Here is a 12,431-nt window from a genome sequence, read left to right as displayed (position 1 = left end):
TCAAAGCAGGCAATGCACTATGAAGGCTGGCAAGGAAGGAGATAAGGGAGCTCAAGGCGATAAGAGCTCTTGCATCATAGACTAAGAAGCCAGGGCTTTATTTTGAATGAGAGCATGAGCCACTAAGGGTCACAGGGGAGGGGGGTGGCAAACACCTTCAATAGTCTAAGGGAGGCTTATTATTATTTGATGCATAAGGGGGGAAGCAAAGCGAAACAAATACATTTAGCAGAACTGTGAACACAGTATATTGATTTACTGACACACAGGATGAGGGAATCGGTTTCTTGGACAAGCTAGGAGAGCGACAGGAACTAGGAACTCCTGGGTCAGGGGGAGCTCTCTAAGGCCATTTGGCTTTGGTTTCTTCTCATTCCTGACACCTCACTGAAAGGGTAGTAAGGAATAGTCACGTAACATCAAAGAAAATAGAAGGGAGGATAGCAGCAGCCTGGGAATTTCCACAAATTGCTGGGAGTCTGATACAGATGGACACGAGTGGCCAGGCTGCCGGAGAGGGTGTGGCAGAGCATGAGTACGTGAGACAGAATCTGGGCAGGTGTGGGCCTGAAGGCAGAGGTGTGGAGGGCAGGGACGACAGGTGAGGCTGGAAGCAGATTCAGTGGCAAAACAACTGTGTCCCCCTGGACACAAACCCTGCGTACACAGACATGGCAGCCACATAGAACAGATGTGGCTCTTTTTCTTTTAAAAATAAAAGCAAATAAAGGGTGGTGCAATGGTGGCTCAGTGGGAGAATTCTCGCCGCCTGCCATGCTGGAGACTGGGGTTCAATTCCCTGTGCCTGCCATTGCAAAAAAAAAAAAAAAAGTAAATAAATAAATAACCAGCTGCCTGGGCATCAGCCTTATTCTTACACTTGGGCAATACTCCACCACATGGGTCAGTTCTGTATCTGTAAGTAACATGGGACCTGCCAGACAAGAAGCTTCATAACAAAGAATACCTACCTTTGGATTTTATGGGAGAAACCTAATGGGAAAAGAGATTTCCATTGATAAGATGAGAGAAAACCCACACTAGCTTTCCTGAAATATCAGCCTAGCTCTACATTGTTAAGTATAGATGACAATGATAAGATTGAACAGTAAAATAAAAGACAAAGGCCAAGGGCCATGGTGGCTCAGCAGGCAAGAATGCTTGCCTGCCATGCCAGAGGACACAGGTTCGTTTCCTGGTGCCTGCCCAGTAAAAAAAAGAAAAAAAAAAAAAAAAAAAGACAAAGGCCAAGATAAACAAAGAGAACTAATCTCAGAAGAAACTGATGATTCAAGGAACATAAGAGAAAGCATTTTTAAAAGTGCCTTTACTTTGGATTCTCAGCTATCTGAGAAGATTCGATATCCATAAAATAAAAACAGGACACTGTGAAAAAGTATTCATTGGGTAAAGAGTAACAAATCCATGGCAATAAAAAATATCATTGTTAAATTAAGATAAATTAGACTATGAGATAAAATAGAGGGAACGTCTCAGAACACATTTAAGACGGACAAAGAAGTTAGGTGTGTGAGGATGTTGTACACTGAAGTGCTGAGAGAACAGGCCATGGGGCCAGATTACCTAGGTTAGAATACTGCCTGTCACTTAATAGCTGGAACCTAGAACATTCTCTTTATCAATTTGTGGCTAGATTTTGTTACCTTACAAATTGAGATATTATTAGTACCACCCTCGTAGAATTGTTGAAAAAATGAAATGACTTAATACAGGTTAGAACAGTGCCTGTCATGTATTAGTATTTCAAAACTTGCATAAATACTAATGCACACACACACACAAACATATAGTCAACTGAAAAGGTCCAGTACTGATCAAGAGAATGAGAGAATGGAGAAAGTAGAAGAGAGGAAAGTATTAAATAAACAATAGAAAGAAAAAAATTAATTGGCTGTTGTTCCAAACACTCCTCCAGACTCCCCCCCTCTCAACCTAAACAAAATAGCCAGAAGGTGCTACTCCCCATCAGTAGGGCCTTTGTCTATCCCCTGACAAGCAGGAACCAGCTACAGAAGACAGACCCTCATCCCTCAATAACTCTTAAGAGTAAGGGGCTAGAACTCTCTGAGGGGGAAGTTAAGGCAGGCTAGAGAAGGGACCTAGGAGGGGAGAGAAGATACCATGAGCAAGGATGGTTAATCAAGGTCAGGAGGGCCTGTCCTGCATAGAAAACCTGTCTTGGACTATCCACCTATGCAAACACCCAGTGGTAGCTGAACCACCAAAAGCACTATCTACCACCAGATACCACCCTGGAGAGAAAAGAGGGTAGGAAAAAGAACTCTGAACAAGATGGGGGAGGGAGATAAGTAAAGCCAAGCAAAAAAAGCAGATTGTCCCACAGTGCTGGAGCCTCTGGCCTTTCACCTCTTTCCTTGTAAGGGTGCCCACGTCTTCTTGCACGTGTAGTTAATAAACTTTCCACCTGCTTGCTCTAAATAATAATAATAATTGGCTGCGTACCCAAACCAAATGAATGAAAAATGACTCGTACAGATTATCATTGTGAAAGTTCAAAACAGAAAGAATAAAGCAACACTGAAAGTTTCTAAAGGAAAAAAAAAGTCCTGAGTACATTCAACATAGGTTCTCCATAAAAGATCAATAATCAGGAGAAACAGTAATTCTTATATTTTGAATCCTGGAAGAAAGAGGCTAAATGTGACACAATTGTTTCAAAACTAAATTTCTATATGCAATGTAGGGGCAAACCATTAAAAATCAGGCATATATTCAAGGATCAAGACAATTTATCTCTCCTACATATTTCTGAGAAAGTTACTTGAGGATGTACTGAAGTTAAATTAAGGACAAAACAAAGAAAGTCTTCCTGGTACCCATCCAAATAAAGGTGAAAACAAAGAAAGTGGACAATATGGTGTTAACCCAATAACCAACGGAGATAAATCTTAAGTTAACAGCAGCATGTCAGTCTTAGAAAGCAAAGTTTAATTTAGGCCACAGGAAGCCAGTGAATCCCTCAAAATGGCTTTATGAAGAATAAAATGGATTCCAATATTGGAATAGAACATATTAAAAAATGGAAGGCATTAGGATTATGGTGAAAATGTATATATTTATTTTCTTAGCAAGAAAAAAGAAAGCCATTTAGGAAAGAACCAGACATAAAAATAACAACAAATTACTTGAAATGGAGAGTAAAGAAGAAAAAATATACATAAACTAGCCACTCACCTTTTGTAGCAAGGAGTTAATAAATAGGGTGTAAAACTGAGATACATGCAATGCTGATAAAAGCATATTATTTAGAATGCTTAAAACCTGGACTAGAAATGAGGAATGGTGGGGTTATGCATTATTATTCCTATTATAAACCCATGTATAATGATTACTTCTTTATATATTATGCGCATGTATGACTTTGATAAGAAAAGTGTTAAAAAAAAGTTGACTACTGTGGTAGTTAGATTCAGGTGTCAACTTGGCTAGGTGAAGGTTCTTAGTTCTATTGCTGTGGACATGAGCCGATGGCATATGAACCTCATCTGTTGCTGATTACATCTACAGTCGGCTAGGAGGCATGCCTGCTGCAATGAATGATGTTTGATTTCATTGGCTGGTGCTTAAATGAGAGACTCAATGTAGCACAGCCCAAGCAGCTCAGCATACCTCATCTCAGCACTCGCAGCTCAGCCCAGGCCTTTGGAAATGCAGAGAGGAATCACCCTGGAGAAAAAGTTGTTGGAACCCAGAGGCCTGGAGAGAAGGCCAGCAGAGATCACCCTGTGCCTTCCCATGTAAAAAAGAGCCTCAGTTGAAAGTTAGCTACCTTTCCCCTGAAGAGCTAACAATATAAATCCCCTTTTATTAAAAGCCAATCCGTCCCTGGTATGTTGCATTCCGGCAGCTAGCAAACTAGAACAACTACAGTATACATACCTTGTTAGAATCAGTCATTTCACCCTATCTGGACTCCAAGGCTTTCTACTGCCTACAACCAAGATGGATGACAAACTGATGAAGGATACGAATCACAGAGACCCAATACTCTCAGTGCCCTCCCCCACTGCAGGCACTGTTGGTCTACTCTAATTTTCAGAGCAATATTTTTCAAGCTGTTGACTTCTCTCTAGATGCTGGAAATGATGGCTCCTGAAAAAAAGAAGAGCTGCTGCATTTGAGGAGGAGAGAAGGAATCAGCCCTCTGATTAAGAGGTAAAAATTCTACGTCTACTTGGAAGTGTCCTGAAAAGACAGTGAAATTCCATTACGCGAGCCCCTCCCCCACCACCCCTTTGAGCCCCACTTTACTTGTGCACAGCTGTAATCCTCCTTCTCCCCTCAAAGACTTCTGGATGAAGTACAGAGGTTTGGGGAGGCTGATATGGGTGAATTGGCGGTGTCCATGAGTTCATCTAATTAGGGGTTTATTTGTTTGAGTTGTACATGTATATACAAAATTACATTATCAGATTATAGTCCTGCATCTGATTTATTCCTTCTTTGTTCTTCAAGGCTTTGTACATCTAAGCAATTAACCTCTCAGAGCTGGAGAACATGTAATTATCCTCATTTGTCTAAACGTCACCAAGATGGCCGCCTTTCAATTAACCTTCTGAAGATGGGAGAAAGTTGGAGTGATATAGTGATCATTTTTAACCTTACTGTATGTGCTTTTAATGTAATTTAATTGAAATAGTGAAATGATAAAATAGATACTGTTTCCACAGGTAAAAGTATTCAGCAGGTTTTGAGGGAGACATGGCTGTGTAAAGTTGACAGAGCTAATGGGACAGATGACTCATTGTGTGGGAGAGAGCTTGGGCACAGCGATATATGAAACCAATTCAGTGAGCTTCAGAGCCAAAGCCCAGTCAAATGCCAGAACCAGAGAGCAATGCACACATATGCTCTAGCCTCTCATTAGCTTCAGCAGACTGTGGGAAATTAAGGAATAAATGATATTTTCACTCCTAGCAGAGACATTAAGGAAGAAGGAAGTTGCTAGCTATTATTAAATACCTAGTATCTGCCAGCATTCTGCTAGGCACCTGAGGTTCAAAACCTCATATAGCTTATTTTAGTTGTGAGTATACCAAATATCATTACCCTAATGACCTGAAACTGACTTTGAGAAAAAGAGTAAGACAAACTTATGAGGACTCCTTATAGAGCCACATTATTACATAATACAGAGGTATTGTTGAAAAATGGTTCAAAAGGAGATTAATTGTTTAAACCCCTCTGCAGAATTATTTCACAAATTATCTTAATACAGTCATCTATAGCATGCCTTAGAAGTCTTATTCCACACACTCTGAGAGTGTGTGTGTGTATCTTCCAAGTCTGATATGCACAAACACGTTGCATAACTGTAATTATTCACATTAATTGGTACAGACCCTGTTCAGTTCTTGGTAGCACATTTTGAGAGGATCATAATTATACATTCATGTTTCTGGAAACCATTTTATAGGAGGAATTGTTTGAAGGAACTGGAGATACTGAGCCTGAAAAACATTCAACTTGGGGCAAGTATGACAGTTCCCTTCAAATGCAAAGGACTGTAATGTAAAAGAGAAAGAAAGCATGTTCTAAGAAACTTCAGAGAAAATTGAACCAAGAGATAGAATTTCAAGGATGATAGAAATTGCATGTTTATATTTTACCCCAAATTCAACTGATGATGGAATATGCTTTAAAAAAAAAAAAAAAAAAGAGTGCAAGGGTAGTTCAATGGTAGAATTCTTGACCATCATGCGGGAGACCCAGATTCGATTCCCAGCCCATGCACTTCCCCAAAACAAGCAAGCAAACAAAAGAAGGAAAAACCAAACAAAAATTCAACAATGGTGCTGCAATAACAAGATACATCGAAAAAGAATGAAATGTGACCCCCACCATATAGCATACAGAAAAAAAAAGTACCCCTGTCACTACAAATATCTAAAGTAGGGACTAAATGATCATTTGTGAAGAAATACCAGAAAATGAATTCCTATGCTGCCTGGGTAGACGGAGAGGTTCTTTGGCTCTGTCTGAACTCTTTAGTTATAATTCTATGGCCTGCAGTTCTTAAATGCAAGGCTAATAATTCTACACGAAGGCATTGGCATTTTCCTCCAAATATATATTTTATTCCTCCCGTTGTAGTCCAAAATACCTCAGAGAAAAGATATGAGTACCCTTACTAGCACAGGAGTATTATGAATAATAGAAAGAAACTCTTAAAAATCAATGACATTTCCATATATGCAGATCATTCAATTTAGAATGTAATTTAGGTGCTAAAAGAATCATCATTACCTTATGCGTAGTTATGACCGAAAGGCTTCTATATTAACTAGAGAACCAAAAATCAGACAGAATAGTAACAGAGTAAAATTCACCTGATCCCTATATAAGTGCATACCATGTTTGGTAGTCATGTTATTGAGGTACACGTGATTTACTAAAACTCTACTAATAAAGTCAGAGAAGATGAATAGTTTTTAAAATGTTTTCTCCTCAGACAATATTCAAAGTTTCCTGAATGGAGAATGGAGTAAAGCTAGGAAAATTTCTGTGAAACAGAATAACGAAACTGCAGATAGCTCTAAAAATTTGACAAAAATCATAAGATACCTTCCTTTTCCCATCTACATTATGACTGCCAGCATCGGGAGATGGACGATGAGAATGAAGAGGCTTGAACAGCTTAACACAATGATTACTTTTTTTCGTTCTTTCTGAATACTTCTTTCACATTGGGCATTTTAACATGGAATGGATGACTGCCCCTTAACTTGTATTTGTTACTTTTAGCCTCATGGGTTATATCGTCTCACATTCCTTAAAATAGGGAAGCGGGTGTTTAAGACACATGAAGCGAACATCACCAGTTGTCACTTACCCTCTGCAGAGCTTCCAGACACACTACACTTTAACTTCCTGTGTGGATACCCATCAGTACTGCACAGCAGACCACCTGCATCTCACCTGCATCTCACCTGCATCTGTGGAGTACCTTTCACCTGCCTGGTGGAAGCAGGTACTCCAGCATGGTTTGTAATAAAAAGTGAAGCCTTTCAAGCAGGCATTGTTTTCTCATGTTCTTTAAAAAAGAAGTTTTTGGGGAGAGCAATAATTTTGGATTTACATACAGAACGTATGTAAAGATAACATAAAAAGCACGTGGCCATTTACTCTTCACCCAGCTTCCCCTAATGTTAACATCACATAGCCATGATACAATAACTAAAACTAGGAAATTAACATTGGTACAATACCATTAATTCCTACTGATTTATTCAGATCTCCCCAGTTTTTTCCACTGATGACCTTTTACTGCTCAAGAACCCAGTACACAATCTCATACTGTATTTAGTTGTCATGTCTTCTGAGTCTCCTCCAATCTATGACAGTAACTTGACCTTTCCTTATCTTTCATGACCTTGACATTTTGAAGAGCAGTGCCCACCTATTCTGTAGAACATCCCTGAAATTGGGTTTGCCTTCTCCTCTCTTGATTAGACTGAGGAAAGATACCATACAGCTGATGTGCCTTCATATTGCATCAAACCATGGGGTACATGGTATCTACATGACATCACTTTTGGTGTCAGCCTCCTTTGGTTAAAGTGTTATCTGCTGTGTTTCTCTACTATAAAGATAAAAATTTTCCCTATGCTCCATGCATTCGAAGGCAGCCCCTAAGTCCAGTTCACATTCAATTAGAAGGAATTAAATTCTACCTCTTAGTCAAAAGAGTATGAAATAATTTATGATTTGTTAAAACCAGCACAGTTGACTAATAAACATTTGGGGGGAGATACTTTGAGACTGCAAATATCCTGTTTTTCCTTAAAATTTTGCCCACCAATTTTAGCATTCATCAGTGGATCTTGCCTCAAGCAGGTATTCTTCTTAACACAAGTTTGCTTTAATGGGATATATGGGTATATTTTAAATAAATTACCATATAATATCATATCAATTAAGAAACAAATTTTAGTGTTTACTAAATATCTGAATTATAATTAGTGCTCTCATTAATATCCTTCACTTATTACATCAGGACCCAATGAACATGTGGAAGTGGTTCTCCAATTTTAGTGCACATTCGGGTCATCTGCGGAGCGTGTTAAAAGTGCAGAGACTTGGGCCACACCTGTTTTTGCTGAACATGGACATCATGTAGTACAAATATAAGTGGATAAGAGTCTCAAAAATTATTTGGAAAAACACACATTTTTCTCAATGAAAAATTAGTAAATGGCAGAGTATAAAATAAATAGCATTTCCAGTATTTGGATACACACTTTCCGAAAGTAGATGTGATCCCATCCCTCAAATGGTTAGTAAGTAAAAGAACTACAATATGGTAAATGGTTTAGAGGAGACACAAAAGTGTGTAAGTCCTGGCTCTGCCCCAGAGTTGCTCATGGTTGGTTTGAAAGATAAACAATTAGTTCATTAACTGTTTAATATTTTTCAGAGGGTCATAGAAAGGGAATGATATTTTCAAAGGGTCCCAGAATATGGGAAAGCTGGAGAAATCAGAAGAGGTGACTTGAAAGAAGGATACTTAAAGATGTAATTAGCAGAGGATGGGGAGGAGACAGAATTTTAAGAGGAAGAAAGAGCCTCCTCTAGATGTCACAGATCCATGCCAGGGACAGAGAGATGGGTGGATGAATGAGGTCTGTTTGGGAGAACATTGAATGCCAGACAATAAAAATGTGAACTTCATGTGGATTCAGTAAGGGAGCAGCCTGATAGGGTGCTTAGGAAAACCAATCCATTTTTCACCTCTCAGCAAACTCTCATATGATTTGCTGCAGGTGAGGTTACCCAAATAATGCTGGATGATGTGAAGACTATGGTAACATTTGGAAATGGACAGAGGTGATGGTAGCACATCAATCTGAGCATAATTAACAGTGCTAAATGGTTTGTGAATGTGGTGGAAAGGTGAAGTTTAGAGTCATGTATGTCACCAAAAGAAAAGTTGAAAGTTAAAACATGGGAATATATAACAGTGAATCTTTTGTGGACAATGCCTGTAACTAACTGTACAAATATTATAAATGATTTCATGAAACAGAACAATGTATGACACTATTACAAGGAGTTGATAATAGAGGGATAAATGGAAAAAAGTGCACCTATTGTGAACTGTGGACTAGAACTAACAGTGGTATTTTAATACTCTTTCATCAACAGTAACAAATGTACTACACTATTACTGTGGGTCAATAATATGGGAATAAGAGGTATGGGAAGATTTGGGTTTTCTTTTTTCTTTTTATTTCTTTTATGGAGTAATGAAAATGTTTCCAAATCAATCATGGGTTTGTATGCACAATTATGCAATGATATGATGCTATGAGTCAGTTATTGTACACTTCAGATGGTTTGCATAGTGTGTGAATATGTCTCAGTAAAACTGCACTAAAAAATTATGTTGGCAAATGGGAAAAAAAATGGAAAGAAGCAAAAAGAATGACACTAAATAGAACAAATCCAAGTGAGTACACATAAAGAACAGATAAAATCACCCACAAAATATAATGGGACTGCAAAGGGTTCTAGGCCATGACATAAATTTATAAAGCAATTTTAAATGAATTACCTGATCTTGATTGTCATATGGGGCCCTTGAACCAGATAGTATCTTCATTTACCTTTGAGGAAATTCAAGCTCACAGACTGTTAGTGAATTGTCCAGGAAAAGAGTTGGCAGAGCCATGTTTTTTAAGTTCACATCCAGTAGGAATCATTGAACTATGTAGCATGACTGTGTATGTACATGTATCTACATGTATCTATATACATGTGTGTGGGGTTGTGTGGATGTATGTGCATGTATGAAAGCATATATATATATATATATATATATATATATATAAACGTTTTATTTTACTTAACAACATTATATATACACATACTCTCACTTTCTCTCTCTCTACATATATGTGTGTATATATATATATACACACACACACATATATGTATATATACTTAGTTGTTAAGTAAATAAAATGACTTCCTTCATTGGGCATTGCTGGGAGGCACCCCTTTCTGGGGAAGGATTTTCCAGAAGACAAAAACAATTGACTGCAGGTGCTTTCCAAGAAATTGGAACAATAGAATATACGCTACGGGACTGCAGACAGACAATACCTGGTGATAATCCAGTTTCAGTCCAGGACAGGGAGAGTACCAGAATGGACTGCATACCATACTAACCGATGTATATCTGCTCCCCATTCTGTAAGACCCCCCTATGTAGAACAGGAATTTAGCTAGTCAGAACATTTTTGTGCTTGCTTCTTTTTTCGCCCAAAATCAGCTACTCTTTTCTCATTCCTTGGAGAAGATTCTTTCTATTTTCTGAATGGAATGCAGCCCAATTTGTGAATTGCTCAGTAAAGCCATAAGATCATAAATCCCAAGTCCCTAGCCTTTTGGTAAAGGCCACAGTTCCACTTTTGCTATTGCTGGTCTCTTTGGCCTGTGCACAAAGTAAGAGGTGACAAGATAAAGATGGGATTCTTCAACTCTAAAAACTTCAATTCTCCACCGCTTGCACCCTGGCATACTACATGTTCAAAAAGGAAGGTGCTGGGCACCTAGGGTGTTACATAAGATTCTACAAAGGTTCCATGTACTAGGGTAACTTGCCGGAAAACTACAACCTCCAGATGGGTCCCTGGACCAGATAAGTTCTGAAATGCAGAGGGGCCAGCTTTTTCAGAACATTAACTAGTTAATCCCCCTATCCCATATTATCAACAGCCCTTCCAACACGAAAAAGTTAGAATGGGCATAGAGTAAATAACCCTAAAGAGTGAGAGAAAGATCAAAGGTGATGGTGGAGTTATCCAGAGAAGGCAGCGTTTACACATCGGTTTGATTGCTGAATCATTATATTGATATTTCTTTTAATCTCCAGTATCTCGGAGCAGCTAGAAGTAAAAACCTAAAATTGTAGAATTGTAACCCATACCAGGTTCTGAAATCTGTTCTACAACTAATTGTTGCAATGTGCTTGGAAATGTATTGTTTTGTAAATGTTATTTTTCACACAAAAAAAGAAAAAACAGTTGATTGTGATGATTAAAAAAAGACCAAAAAAACCACTAAGCTGATCATCTTCATATCTATATCTCTGTTCAAATAACTATAAATTTGATGGAGTTTTTTATCAGTATCATGCTACATTTGTAAATTAATTGATATAATTTTGATGTGATATTGGTATGCTTTGCAACAGTACCCATAAAATAGAAATCATCTCTTTCTGAAAAAAAAGTGGGGGTGCATGGGTAGTTCAGTGGTAGAATTCTTGTCTGCTATACAAGAGACCTGGGTTTGATTCCTGGCCCATGCACTTCCCCAAAAACAAACAAAGAAAAGAAAATTCAACAAACAGTGCTGCAATAACAGGATACTCACATGGAAAAAGAATGAAATGTGACCCCTGCCATATAGCATACAAAAAAAAAGTAAGGAACTGGAAGCTATGCCTATCTAAAGAAATGTCAAAATCTCACCAAGGACAACCTATAGTTGCAATGGCCATTACAGAGAATGCTCCAATTAGACAAACTTACTCATCTCAAAAATGCATTAAAGTAAAAGGCTCCCTGATTAAACAGGTCAAATGGAATGCCTATTTTAATTGTTATTCCAAGTTTACTAAGAAGCTTCAAGACTCTAAAATAGTTTATATAAACTAGTGAGTTTTGTATTTCCATTTTTTCTGTGTTTTTATGTTTGATTCATGGCTAAAAAGTATTTGATTGAAGCTGTAACTCTCTTTGTTTGTCTGGAGTTTGATGTATGATATTTTCCTGCCTCTGGATGCTACTACCGAATTAATTTATAAAACTTCTTAAAAGAGCTCTATTCAAATTGGTATAAACATAAATAAGTACTTATATAAAAATACTATAATGCCCTAGAAATTAAGAAAGCCAAACAATTTTGAAAAATTCAGGTTCACATAATTCAGATAAAACTTGGACAAAAGGGGCTGGTTTAATAATGTTAGTTAAATATAAAACAGCTGTATCTTCTGAGTTATCAATGTTAAGTACAATACAAGCATACAATTTTATTTAACTTTTGAATGTTCTTCCTAAATTTATACCGGTTTACTGATCAAAGAAGCTAGCATTTTACCTACTAGATATTAAAAATGGTGAAAGATACAACTTTGTTTTTAACCAAACTGAGTTGTAACTCTTTATTTATTTATTATTATTTACTTATTTACTTTATTTCAAGAGTAATTGTATTTTGTAAGATATTGGCTTGAAGACAGTTTCCAAGATCTTTTTGGTAACAAATATATAAGATATGCAGGATGTATTTCTGTCAAGGAAAATGTGAGCAATTTGGGGGCAGTGCAACAGTGAATCAGTGGCAGAATTCTCGCCTGCCATGCCAGAGACCTGATTTCA

General features: G+C 37.7%; 1 protein-coding gene and 1 non-coding gene across 2 annotated transcripts in view; one reads left to right on the top strand and one right to left on the bottom strand.

Annotated features, from left to right (window-relative positions):
* Positions 1-12,431, bottom strand: part of OPCML (opioid binding protein/cell adhesion molecule like) — a 540,756-nt gene that overhangs the window by 305,448 nt on the left and 222,877 nt on the right. The gene's annotated exons all lie outside the window — the stretch shown is intronic.
* Positions 11,286-11,356, top strand: TRNAS-GCU (transfer RNA serine (anticodon GCU)). Its single transcript has one exon. It is a non-coding gene; the product is annotated as a tRNA-Ser (tRNA).

This window comes from Tamandua tetradactyla, chromosome 8 (genome assembly GCF_023851605.1).
Source record: "Tamandua tetradactyla isolate mTamTet1 chromosome 8, mTamTet1.pri, whole genome shotgun sequence".
NCBI lineage: Eukaryota > Metazoa > Chordata > Mammalia > Pilosa > Myrmecophagidae > Tamandua > Tamandua tetradactyla.
The sequence above is the reverse complement of the archived record's forward strand: the minus strand, read 5'-3'. Positions and strand labels throughout refer to the sequence as shown.